The sequence below is a fragment of the Struthio camelus genome, chromosome 14, assembly GCF_040807025.1.
Source record: "Struthio camelus isolate bStrCam1 chromosome 14, bStrCam1.hap1, whole genome shotgun sequence".
Lineage (NCBI taxonomy): Eukaryota > Metazoa > Chordata > Aves > Struthioniformes > Struthionidae > Struthio > Struthio camelus.
This window is the reverse complement of record NC_090955.1, coordinates 9,685,246-9,697,886: the sequence shown is the minus strand read 5'-3', so window position 1 is coordinate 9,697,886 and position 12,641 is coordinate 9,685,246. Positions and strand designations below refer to the sequence as shown.

General features: G+C 46.5%; 1 protein-coding gene across 2 annotated transcripts in view; it reads right to left on the bottom strand.

Moving 5' to 3' along the window:
• Window positions 1–12,641, bottom strand: part of PLXNB1 (plexin B1) — an 82,624-nt gene that overhangs the window by 50,708 nt on the left and 19,275 nt on the right. The window contains exon 2 of one of the 2 annotated variants that reach the window (XM_068907357.1): window positions 8,910–8,971. The exons of the other annotated variant lie outside the window; for it this stretch is intronic. The gene's annotated coding sequence lies outside the window, so the exon portion shown is untranslated. The remainder of the gene's footprint in view (window positions 1–8,909; window positions 8,972–12,641) is intronic. 2 annotated transcript variants of the gene reach the window in all.

Sequence of the window (12,641 nt, the reverse complement as noted above, 5' to 3'; positions counted from 1 at the left end):
AACTCCACATCATTACCACAATCTGCTTGTGGTTTGCCTATAAATCAAGTTGGGGTATATTCTATCTTGTAATACTCAGCTCATTTTAAAGCATTATCAGAAGTGAAGCTGGGATCAATTAACCTTCCATAAATTAGGACCTAAGCCTGGAAGACTAACAGTAGTCAGCTACAGACTATCAGGCCTAATATACTGGTAATTAGGTTACACAGGTCTGCTAGATAACGATCCAGTTTGGGGTGGGCAGGCATTTTCTCCCACCTCCGCCGGCTGATACCAAAGCTTTCATAAGGCTAAGAACAGATAGGAATGCACCATGTCATTCAGAAAGTCTAGGGACCTCCCCGCGTTGTGGCTAATGCGCAGAAAGCACGAGAGCTCCCACGGCACTATTGCAGAAAAGGGAACAAGCTGGGTGCAGACTTGAGAGCTGGGACCAGCTTCACAGCAGCCTCAACAGCCCTGAGCACTGACCTTCCCACCCAGCCCAGGATCTGTGCTATCCAGCACTCCCAAACACAGCCCTGGATAGAGTGGTGCAGGAGCCATCCTTGAAGCAGTCAAGATGCACGAAGTGGAAGAGCCACAGGCTGGAAGCAGCGATGCAGCATTCTCTTGTGCGTTATAGAGCCCTGCACCCCAGACGTTGCCCACGCTTGGAAACTCTTGTTCCAATTCACATTTTGAAAAACATTCACGATTTGCAGTCATTTAATAATGAACATTTCTTCCTGAGACTGACAAAGTAGTAAGCATAAGATGGCAGAAAAGCCAGCACCAGACACGATCATCCCATCTGACCTTCAAGAGAGGAAAAATGAATTTTTGTCACTTGGTATTTCCACGGGACGTTTCTCTGCTCAAGGTGATGTTGAAGATCACAGGCTATTTCCCACTTTGTCTCTCTCTCTCTCAGATAGCAGCCTCTCTGCTGCTATCTTGGTGTTTTGTTTAATGGAAGTGCAGGGGTTGGGTGAGGTACTTGGGCAAAGGGGGTACGTAGGCAGGACAGTATGTTTCCACAGCCTGTTCTTCCATTGGAAGGAGTGTCCTGATAGAAACCCCCAAGGATACAGAGACAGTGCCTGCTCCCAAAGGCAATACACTAACCTGTAAGTTAGATATATCCGGTAACAACAGGGAACCACCTCTAACAGGCAGCAGAGAAATACTGCTTTCCTTGTGGCCACCATGCCAAAGTACTACTTCAGATTATTTTAAAAAGACCTACAAATCAACTGAATGTGCACTGTAGATCTATATAAAAATTTAGCAGAGAACTGATTCAAACAGTCATGAATACATATAAGCTTAACACATTCTGAAGTGTTTCTAGACTAACTTTTAAACAATATATCACACAAAGGATAAAGGCCATAGCACCAAATTTCATATAGATGGGGTAGGAGGAATACTACAGTACATGGGCCATCAAGCAATGCTTTTAATACTTCTCTCCCTTCACAGTCTGGAGTGAAAAGGGGCAACATCAAAATCAAGCAGCAAAGGAAGCAGAAACTAGAAGACCAGAAGATTTGTACTCGGAAAATAAATCATCCGGAGCTAGAGTTCTCCAGCCACCTTGTTCACAGAGAGACACCTGTTCACACCTATTCAGAACAAGGAGTTTTAATACCATACAAAATTCACTGCAAGAGAGACATTTTAGCACTGCCAGGTGGTTTTGCAACAGGAGCTTCTAGTGCTGTCTGCGCATTCAACTGGGGGAGATCTTAACTTTTTCTGACAAAATATTTGAGCTCCTGGTCCTATTCAGGGCTGAGCAGGTTTCTTGGGTGCTGCCCTAAACGCCCCGTGGTTCAGAACCAGTTACCTCTTTCTGGCAGCAGCCACTTTTTAAGGCTTTTTGACTGAGGCTGTTCCCCATGTGGCTTGCTCCCCTCCCACCTTTGCAGCCTGCCAGCCACTGGGTGGACAGGACTGACTGGCTCTTCCCTTTGCCTCTCAGGAAAGCCCCGACCTTCACCCTAGGGCCACAGAGATGCACCAACAGGTCTGCTGCATAAACTGCGATGCTAGTCTGGAAATGCAAACTGCTACGAGCAGGAAATCGCAGCCAGTATGACTGGCAGCATTTCGAGAGAGCGCTATCTTGCCAAGGTGACCCCTGAGCAAAAGCGACAGGAAAAGTTTCCGGAAGACAGGAAAACCAGATCTACAGTAGTTTGTTAGGGACGGCAGGAAGATGACTACCAGGAACAGAAGTCTGTTCAACCAAAACAGTGACAGATCCATATCCTGCCACAGAACAGTTCCCAATTAGGGTAGCTGATGTGCCCTGAGATATCAGCTGTATAGGGATAAGGGAGCAGAAAAGTAAGGAAGTTACAAGGGTACAAGATAGTTTTACTCTAACAGTCTATTTATTACACTCAAGGTAATCCAAAATAAATATAGACTGCAGAGAAGCCCTTATTCTCCAGTTGTTCCCTGTCATTTCACATCACAAGTTTTATCAAGCTACTGTAATCTTCCTCCCTACTTGTTCATCACATTAAGCTTATATTTTCTCACTAGTCATTTTGCCACAGACACCTAAGAGGGACCGAACAGCTTTAGGGTAGCGCATAGCTGCCCTCTGTGAGGTTCCTCACACGGTGCAGACAGGACAGCTCTGCCTGTCAGAGCTGTCAGCGACAAGATTCAGCTCAGTTGCACACAATAAACAAGAACTGAGAGTGGTCAAAATAAAAGCCATGCTCAAGCTTGAGCAAGGAGCCACTGATTTATTTCCATCAGAAAGAGCAATCCGATGTATACGTGAAAAGTCCGAGTGCCTTTGGCATGACAGGCAGTCAGGGGACGTCCTGTTCATCTGACCCACCCAAGGTGGCCTTGTAACAAAAATCCTCAAGAGCTCTATTACACAATGCTCTTCACGGCCTGGACTTCAGGCCCTTGCAAAGACCATTGATGCTCCCCGAGAAAGCTATGATTCATCTTTTACAATACCTCAGGAAGCCCCTACGTCCAAAAACACAAAAATTAGGAGACGGTAACTGAGAAACGCAGTAATCAAGATCTAGATACACAGAGATTGGGCCTGAGAAGACACAAGCAAGTTTTGCTGATGAGTAACAGCGAGTTGAACTCTTTGCAACTTGCAAGCACTACTAGGGCAGATAAGTGACGTCCACGCTGCCGGCACCATAGTCGCTCTTCTCTGGACTTACCGCCCCCCTCTTTTGAGCATCCCTCTCACCAGCCAGCTCTATCATCCTCTGGCCTTTTGTTTGCTTTGCTTCCGAGTGGCTGCTCTTTTATGGGAGGGAGTGGCTAGGTAGAGCAGGGAAGCTGGCAAGGGGAACAAAGTAGTAGTATGCACGTTCAGATTGAACGGATAAACCATAGCCTGTGGTCACCACAGTTCGCAGACTGTCCCAGGTCCACATGCCCTTCCTCTGTCATTTTGTGCTACATACTCCATATGGCAGGGACTGCATCTTCCTCTGGGAAAGGAAAATGCTGAATTCTGCCATGACATCAGTAACTAATCAAAAACTACAAAAACATGTCTCTGACAGCACTCTTGAGAGGGTCATAAAATGACCAAATTGAGCAGCAATCAGCTCCTTAATGGGAACCTAAGAGGCCATTCAGAGGGCTCACACAAGTCCAGCAATGTAAAATATTTTAAATTAAACCTTCTCAGGGCTTAGTGGGAAACGCACTAGCTGAAATCACAGAATAGCTAGGAATGGCAAAGATCGCACAGGCTAAAGACTGTGTTTAAACTAATCTGATCTTGACAGACTACCTGGAGAATGGCAGACATGTCCAGCACCCACTGACAGGAACAGACTGAGGGAGAGTCATTGCTGGAACACGTAACTACCAATGAAAGCAGTAACTGAAAAATTGTTCCAACATCCAACAGCAACAGAGGCTACGCTCCCTACGGATGCGGATGGAAAGATAGGTAACAGCATTGTCCTGGTCCTGAAAGAGAAACAAGAGTTCAAAGGAACAGCTAGGGCTGCCGTTCTGTACTGTGTTCTCTGCAGATTTGGATAAGCACCAAAACCAAATGCAAGTCCCAGCTTTCAAGGGTGAGGCATCCAGAAGTGGGCCGTATTTTCTAGGTATTTTTAAATGTTCAGACAGGACCTAAAATAAGACCACTGTTTGAGTACTACTGAAGAGTCTGGTCTCACATAGGTCTTGACATTTTTAGATTGAAAACTCTTTGGAACAGGGATTGTATTGTTTATACAACTGCATATCACCCATTTTAGTTCAAATTAAATTGCAGTCTGCTACAAGGCAAGATGCACCCTTTTAAAGGGTCAATCCATGTAGACAGGCTTTAGGCTACCAGCAGTAAGATAGTCTCCATATTAGACTACATTAAAATGGACAATCATATTTAAAAGGCACAATATATGCCACAGCAGAAGGGAGAAGCTCAGCTTCTGTGCTCAGAATGTTTGTCCTAACGCTGCCCTTCCTACCTAGCTGCACAGTTTCCTGAAATATACTTTCCACCTCTCTTCAAACTCAAGTCAACAGTCTGAAGCTTTCAGTAACCCACAACCAATGCTCTGAACAGGTAATAGGCACACGCAGCACATCACAAGCAGCATAGGAGCAACTTGGACCACAGCTGTACCACTCAGTTTTCAGAAGTTTTTCTTCTCCCCCAACCCCCCCCCCCCCCACACATTCTGACAATCTACAGATTACAGTTGTTTAGGCTCCTGCAATAGCCCAAAATCGTAAGAACGAAGTAAGCGCATCGTAGCACTTCATTTCCCTGAATACTTTCCCAAACTTCAACAACGTGCAGCTTCGGGTTTTCTTGAGACAGAGGTGGTTTCTATGCATTTAGTAACCTTCAATAGCTCCTTCTTCCATAGAACTGCCCTGTGTCCTCAAATACACACAGATATTTGGCGTCCACAGCATCCTGTGGCAAGAAGTTTACCAGGTTAACTGCACACATCAAGGTCTAAGCCTTTATTTGGTTTTAAGCTTACTACATGCTGGCTTCATTCAATACCTATTCGTGCTTGTAATGGAAGAGTTGTTCCCCCTCTAACCTTTCCATGTCATTCCAGACTTTGAAGGTATCCGTTACTTATTTCTTCTGAGGCTGAAGACTCCCAGTTTATTCAGTTGCTCTTTGCATGGAAGATGCTCCTCACCTTCGATCATTGTTGCTGTTGTTCCATTTTGAGTAACTGAAGATATTCTTCTTGAGATACAAGAATTTTCCTCAAACTGCAAAAAACTCAACTTCTAGATGAGTTGGAGAAGTTAGTTTGATTATTTTCAAATCCAGATTCCCCACTTGCTATGAATTACTACACTTAACTAGTTCTCTGTTAAAATATGCACCCTGACTTTTTAGATATACTTTCAAGTCGTAGCATCCAGCTGCACCTTCTTCTTCCAGAAGACTCTCTCCAAACTCTCTCCACGTTAATACTTTGAAAATACAAATAACATTCTTATCCTTTATCAGGGCAAGCTAAACTGAGTATATGTCCCTCGCTACAACGGTTGCTTGCCAGAGCTTTATTCTGTCACATATACCCTTTGTGAACATTTGAATCCATCAAATTTTTTTCCTTCAAGTATGGGCACAGCATTCACTGATTTCCGGATACCATATAAAACAGCAACATCCTTACCTTTACCAGCCATTCTTCTTCTGCACACAGTCATATAAGAATTATATTTGGTTTTAGACATAGTTTAACCTCAGCTCCCCTGAAATCCCTGAGTCATTTTTTCTTCCACAAATGCAGTGTTCCTTCCTAATTATTACCTACATTCTTGATTATCAGATCTAGAACTTGACTTAAACCCACTATTTACACATGCCCAACTTGCTAAGTAATCTAATCTTTTTTGTTAGGCTGAAACATCTAGCTCTTCAATGTCCATTGCCAGTTTCCATAGTAAGAGTTGAACAAGTATTTTTTAAGATGTAGAAATGTAATTAGAAGATGAGGCCAATGAAACCAAAAACGGAATTCAAAAGAGGGCAGATATATTACCTAGAGTTACAATACTTAACACCAAGTACTTTTCTCTCCTTCTCTCTTTTTTTTTTTTCCTTTTTTCTAATATAAATAGAAGCTTGTCTCATGACTTGAGGCTTTGAACCTTTGTCTATCAAAGGGTAGAAGGAACACGTCACTCCACAAACAGCCCAAAATTGGTTTGGAGCAGAGGGTAACCCTCTTCTCGTGGTGACTGAGCAGCACACAGGATCCAAGGTTCCTCCAGTCCAGCTCAATCCAGCTATTTCCGTCTCTTCCGTGGGCAAGACATTAGCTTTTCCTAGAAGGCAAGCTGCCAGAACTCAGCTCAACAGAGCTGTCCACATCTTTGGTGACATCAAGCTATGTGAACCCTGAAAGTTATACAAAGACTGTATCTAGAACATAACAAAAGAGCTTATTTTCACATAGGCATCCACCCGGTCACTGGTATTACACCTGTAGTGATTTCAGAGGCAAACAGTAGTAACAGATTTGGAATTTTATTCTTCATCCCACTGTGAATGTAATGTAGAGCCGTATTATTTTTCCACTAATAGAAACTCAGATGCTACTAAAACAAGAATCTAACTGTTATAAGGTTAAATAATTAAATAAATGGAGCTTACACATCTAACAGAGAAGTTCAGGAGATAGTGGGAGACATCTAGAAAACAGAATTGCAAAACAACAAGATGCAAGACCAGACAGCAATTTGGACTTGTCTTTCACTGCAATATCACATTTTCAACTGAAGCAGCAGTTTAAGGTAGTTATGCAGAGGCATCATGTCACAGATGAAGGAAACTGTGGCCCCAGATCTAGACATACCCAAAACCTCACTATTCTTACCACTCCGCAGAGAGCGCACCATACAGAGAACGGCTTGCCAGGCATAGGAAGCAATGAGAAAGGTCTACAGCCAAAATGCACCATCACACTTTCCATATTGGAGGGGACGCTCTTCCAAAAGGTGAGGGCACAATAGTTGCACGTTTATTCTAATTCAAAAGGAGAAGAGAGGTGCTCCACAGAAAATTAAAAGCACATAAAACCTCTTCCCCCTTCTTTAAACAGCATAGGAACCAAAGGAGGGGGAAGAGTAACACACTCTCCATGGTGAATTGCTACTACTGCCGCACAAGAATAAAGGAGATAGTGACTTGGATAATCATCATAACTCACATTTCGGAAGTTAGTTTATTTAGCCATGATCTTTTGCACTTTAAGGTACTAAAAAGCATCTCCTCTAGCGCACTTCTGCTGGAGCACTGTTTCAATAGGATCTGGACAGAATGAGCTGGATCTCTCCAATACTGCATACAGGCAGTACATAGACCTCTGTCCTCTCTGCAGTCCTTTATTTTTATGTACCCTGAAAGCATGGATCCAAAAGAAACTGGCTTGAATTCAAAAAAATCTCAAGTACTTACTCATTCCCTATTGCAAACAGCTTTGATTTAGTGGTTTTACTTGAACCACCCAAAGCCAATGCAAAGCTGAGGAAACTAGGCTCCTCAACCTTTGTACGTGTCTTATACGTACTCAGGATTTATTCTTGGAGGCTTCAGTTCAAAATAGATTTTTCCCAAAGGCTGCTCTTTAACATCCAAGATTTTAATCCAGTTTCACCACCGAACCGAAACCAAACAAGCAACGTGCACGTAGCCTGGAGTAGGGGTTTCTCCCTGGCTTTGTTCATTGCTTTTATTTCTGCTAAACCTTCCTACTGCCATAGCTGCATGTCCAACAAGCAGATTTCCTCCATCCCTCTGATGAAGGGCTCCTGAGCTCCCAGACTCTAACATGATGTTCATCTCTCTAGTGCAAGACTTGGTGACTTATCTAAATCAGCACCAGTGTCCAGGTGCCAGGGTTTCACTCCTCAACCAGAAGTTCATGCAGATCTCTAGCAGCTCATTCTCTCCGAGATTTCGGCTGTACCACCCTACATTTGATATTCAAATTCCAGTATTCAAATTCCATACATTCACTCACTGAGTGCTTTGCCAGGCTAACTGAAATAGGAGTTGCAGCTATCCTGTTTAACAGGAAGCAGCCTGAAATGAGAACTCAGCTTCAGAGAGATACTTCTTCAAGGGTCTACAGCTGTCAACACTAAGCTCCAGCAGCGCAAAGCAGCTCATCATATTGCATGCCTATTGGCAGCCAAATACAAACATCACCCCCCCAACTCCAGGGAGCTGTCTGCAGATTTGGCCACACTTGCTGGCCCATTTTGGCAATATATTGTGGTCAGGGAGTAACCTTCTTTCGTTTCTGATACTTGAGGGGGTCTGAAAACACTATCTGCAGGTTAAATCCATTCCGTTCTGTAGCATATTCAAATTTTAAAAGTTCCTTGTTATAACGCAACAGAGAGAAGCGTAGCACTTGACGTGCAGAGAGGACTCTGGCAAGAGGTGTACAGTGGGGTGGCTTGGGCACCTCTGCAGTCCTTAGATCCCAGCCGGTTCCTCAAGAAGGGGAGCAGCCGCTGGGGCGGAGGACCAAAACAAACAGAGAGGAGAAGAGAAAAGGCACAGACAACCACTGCAGCAAATATATCTACTTACAGCAGAACTCTACGGATCAACGCTCCTGTTGAAGGGACGGCTGCCCTCCTTTACAGGAGCATACGTCAGCATAAAGCTAACGACTTCATCTCCTCATGTATTGCCACCCACTCTTTCCTGTGGATCATGCGTACGTGGGAATCCCCTTGTCCAACTAATCACACTAGGTACAGTTCTTCTGGTGGGTTCTTTATGTAGCAGCACCAAGAGGTTGCCCAATATTACACTGTCTGTACAAAGTGAGATGATCAGGAACACGGAAGGGCCCAATGGACTGCACAGCCCATGGGTGTCCCAGGGCTGACTCCCGGCGCGTTTTGCTTACCATTTGGACTCTTGGGAACGTTGAGACACCTTCATTTCTCTTATTGAAGAGTGTGCCTCAAGCTGGAAAAAACAACATAACATGAAATGCAAAGACTATTTTTCCAATAAATTAAATCTCTGCTGCACTTGACTCCTGCTGTGGTTCCCTTCCCCTTGAGAAGGCAAGGTCTGGCCAGCTGCACAAAGTCCAGGCAGCCCTGAGAAAACAATGGGATCTTTTTCTTTCCAGAACGAGCCTTCCCGTTCACCCTTCTAACCATGGCACGGAGGACACCCCCAGTGCGTCTGCAGGGGAGAGGAGTCTGTTGGCATAGCAACAGTACACCCTAACTCTCTGCTAATGAACAGGGATAAAATGTTTTGTTCTCATTAGGAAAAATACAGACACATTCCTGATTGGTGAGTAATGTCTCTGCCTCTGGGAGATTAGCTCAGAGCCGTGCAGCCTGAAACTGCCTCAATTCAGCCCACTGCAGTGATTCCCTTGAACAGCCACTCTCCAAGGACTGCATGTCTCTCAAGGGCAAGCCTACAGAGCCTTCTGTAGCACTTTGCCTCCGGGCCCCAGACAGCTCAAGGCAAGAATAACAAGCGAAGAGGCTTGACAGGAGCAAACCATAACAGGCACGACAGGAACACACCCCTCTGCCCCCTCAGGAGCACTGCAGCAACCCTGGCACCCAGCGCGCAGCGCTCGCTGCACCTGGTCAGGAGCTACCGCCACCCCAGGCCAGAGCTGCTCTTCTGCACTCCTGTGCCCAGGGCTCAGATCAGCCTGGGACGCAGGCTCTCACACCAGCCACAGCCCCCATTGTCAGATGGGCAGACAGACAGAACAATGAGCTGCAGGATACTTGAAAGCAGAGCGCAGTGACTGTTAAGCGCTTGGGAGCGGACAGCTGAACACGGGCTGCTGCCTAACAGTCGTTAGTTAGGATTTTGCCATCTGACAGCCAGCAAGATCCATTCACCAGGAAGAATCTCTGCAAACTTCAGTATTTGCAAAACATTTGTGAAGACATTGTTTCACTGCCTGCATTCGAATCTAGGTGCTGATCCGTGCTACTCCCTTGGTCTTGCAAGCAAAGCCTTTGCCCCTCACAGATAACACTCTTTCCCAGGACCTCTCCCCTCCAGATCCGCATGTCACTGGGGCCAGCACAGCAAGCATGAGCATCACAGTGCTTCCTCCTTCCCACAGAGGATCTGGGGTGGGGGCAGCAAGGCCAGTCACTCTGCACACAAACAAAAACCCAGTCTCCAACCACGTATTTGCCATACTTCTTGGTGTAACGTGGTCTGCACGCTGCAAGCACAGCCCCGTGGAATTAAAGCGTGGAATTACACTCAGAGCTAGTGATTCACCCTTCCTTTATCCTACTACCAAGTCCCATTGGCTCAGACCAGTATCTTGCCTTGCATTCAGAAGTTGTAGAGATTATGGACTGCTTGCCTTCATCCTCAGAGAGGACTTCAGAGGATATTTCTGGGGCGTGAACCAGTACTTTCTTTTCCCTCTGTTTGCAAATTGTTACTGGTCAGGATTAACACCACCTGCAGAAGGGAGATGCGCCCAGCTCCAAGGCCAGCTCACATGGCAGAGCTTCTCGCTCTTCCAGCCCTCCTGGCATTGTTGACGGAGACACGATGGATTTGGGCTCCGACGGAGCCGCAGGCTGTACTCCATGCAAACTTTAACTCTCCAGCCCCTCAAACTTCCACCTGGTCTTCCCCCTCTTCCCTGCTTCTCAAGGGTTCAAACAGCTTAACTCCGCAGCTCAAAACAGTGTGGCAGGAGAAGGTGGAGTGAATATCAGGAAAGAAGGGCCCTGGCAGTTTATGTCTTTCAGAAACTTGCACATCCTCTAGGGAACAATCCTTCAAACACTACTCTCGCTCAGCCAGAAAACCCATATATTAACCTGGGCTGTGATTTGCTCATAGAGGGGCTGGGACTTGATTTCTACTTTACATACTTCCAGCTGAGAAATAATTTATTTCAGTCCCCTAGGCAGGAACTTGACTGCCTGCAAGCCGTCTCAGTCTGCCTAAAGAGGGGAAATAAATCTGTGATCTTACGCAGTGGCAACAGACCCTGGCCTTGGCCAGGGGGTCACTGTCCAGGTCGCTGTGAGCTCAAATCTCTCCCAGACCAACACACAAGGCCAGAGGGGCTGGGGTGCTGCTTTCCAGCCTCAGGGCATTTTACTTCGTTCCAGGAATTATCCCTCCCCCAACCCTAGTTAGAAAGGAAAAGCCGTGGGAATGGAGCTCAACACCCCTGAGGTAGGCTCACCCCCAGCAGCCGACAAGCGCTTAACTCTCTCCACGCCGGCGGGCAGCCCTCGGCAGAGACCGGCTGCCGCCGGGCCATCTCGCCGCCGGGCCCTCCAGCAAAGGGTTACAGCTCCAGGATGGGCCCCATCCCACTCCCCAGGCTGCCACTTTCCCCTCATTGAGAGCCACGGCACGTGGGGTCGGCCAGTTCTGCACCAGAGCCAGCCGCGCCGTGGGGTCTGCCAAGGGCAGACCTGCCGCTCGCCAGCCACAGCGGCTCATGCTCTCCCACGGCGCCTGCCGCTCCTGCTGCCCTACCTTTCCGTGTCTGCTTCCTCCGCTAGCACACCGGCAGCAAGCCAGGAGAGGAGAGCGCTCCTTCCATCTTTCCACACTCATATCAGCCTGTCCCAGAGATTGCCCACCTAACAGAAAGGTGACTTGATCATTGCACCAAAATGTATTTTCTTCCTTTCGTTCTGCATGCTGCTGTAGAAAAACCTCAGGGAACTGGCCCTCGCTCCTCACAAAGTGTGTGGTCAAGCCAGTGTCTCAAAAATCACCCAGCATGTCAGGAGTTAAATTACCATTTCCATTCTCCTGACCTGCACCAACGCTGACTGAATATCAAGCTATTCTTTGCAGCTTGATAAAGCATGAGAAAGCTGAAGGCCTCACACACTCCTCTTTTCACAACTTGGCCTGCTGCCCACAAGCTGTCACTCCCTGGCACCCAGGGCAAAGAGAGAGAAGGAGGCCAAACTACAGCCAGCTGCAATGAATCACTCGCTCCCCCCAGTCCCCTCCTCCCCAGGGAACTTGGATCCCTCCTTCCGGCAAGGGGATAATGTCTGCTTGGCTCTGCTGCTTTCTTTCACAGAAGAAGCCATCCTTTTCGGCGGGGGAGGCCCTCAAATTGCAAAAGCTCCTGCCACAGAAAGGCTTCAAGCAGCTCCCAGCAAGACCGAAGTACAAGGATTTCTGCTTAGCAGCTGGATGGGAACTCGCCCTTGCAAGTGTTCAGCACAAACACCACTTTAAAAAAAATCTGATGTTGGCCATTTGTCTAAATTGCAGGGAACTCTGGAGAAAGGCTCAGGAACGCAGTCTGATTTGAAGGAGATTACTTATCCCTTCATGACCCACTCGTGCAATATTTCAGATACTGATTCCCCCTGCTGATTCCCCTTCTTAGCCTCTCTTCTCCCCCCTCACCACAATACCCAGCCCGGTTATCACTGCTCACCAGAACCCTCCCGATGTCAAGACACCTTCACGTTTATTTGAATGGGTTCCATCATACAGACTACTTCCCCATCTTATAATTCATTCTTTATTTTTTAACCATGAATCAGCAGAGGGAAATGCATCCACATTTCAGGTCAATGGAGTCCAAGTCAAAAAGCGACTGAGAAGGGACAGAAGCACCAAGGTTATCACATGCCCTCCAGAG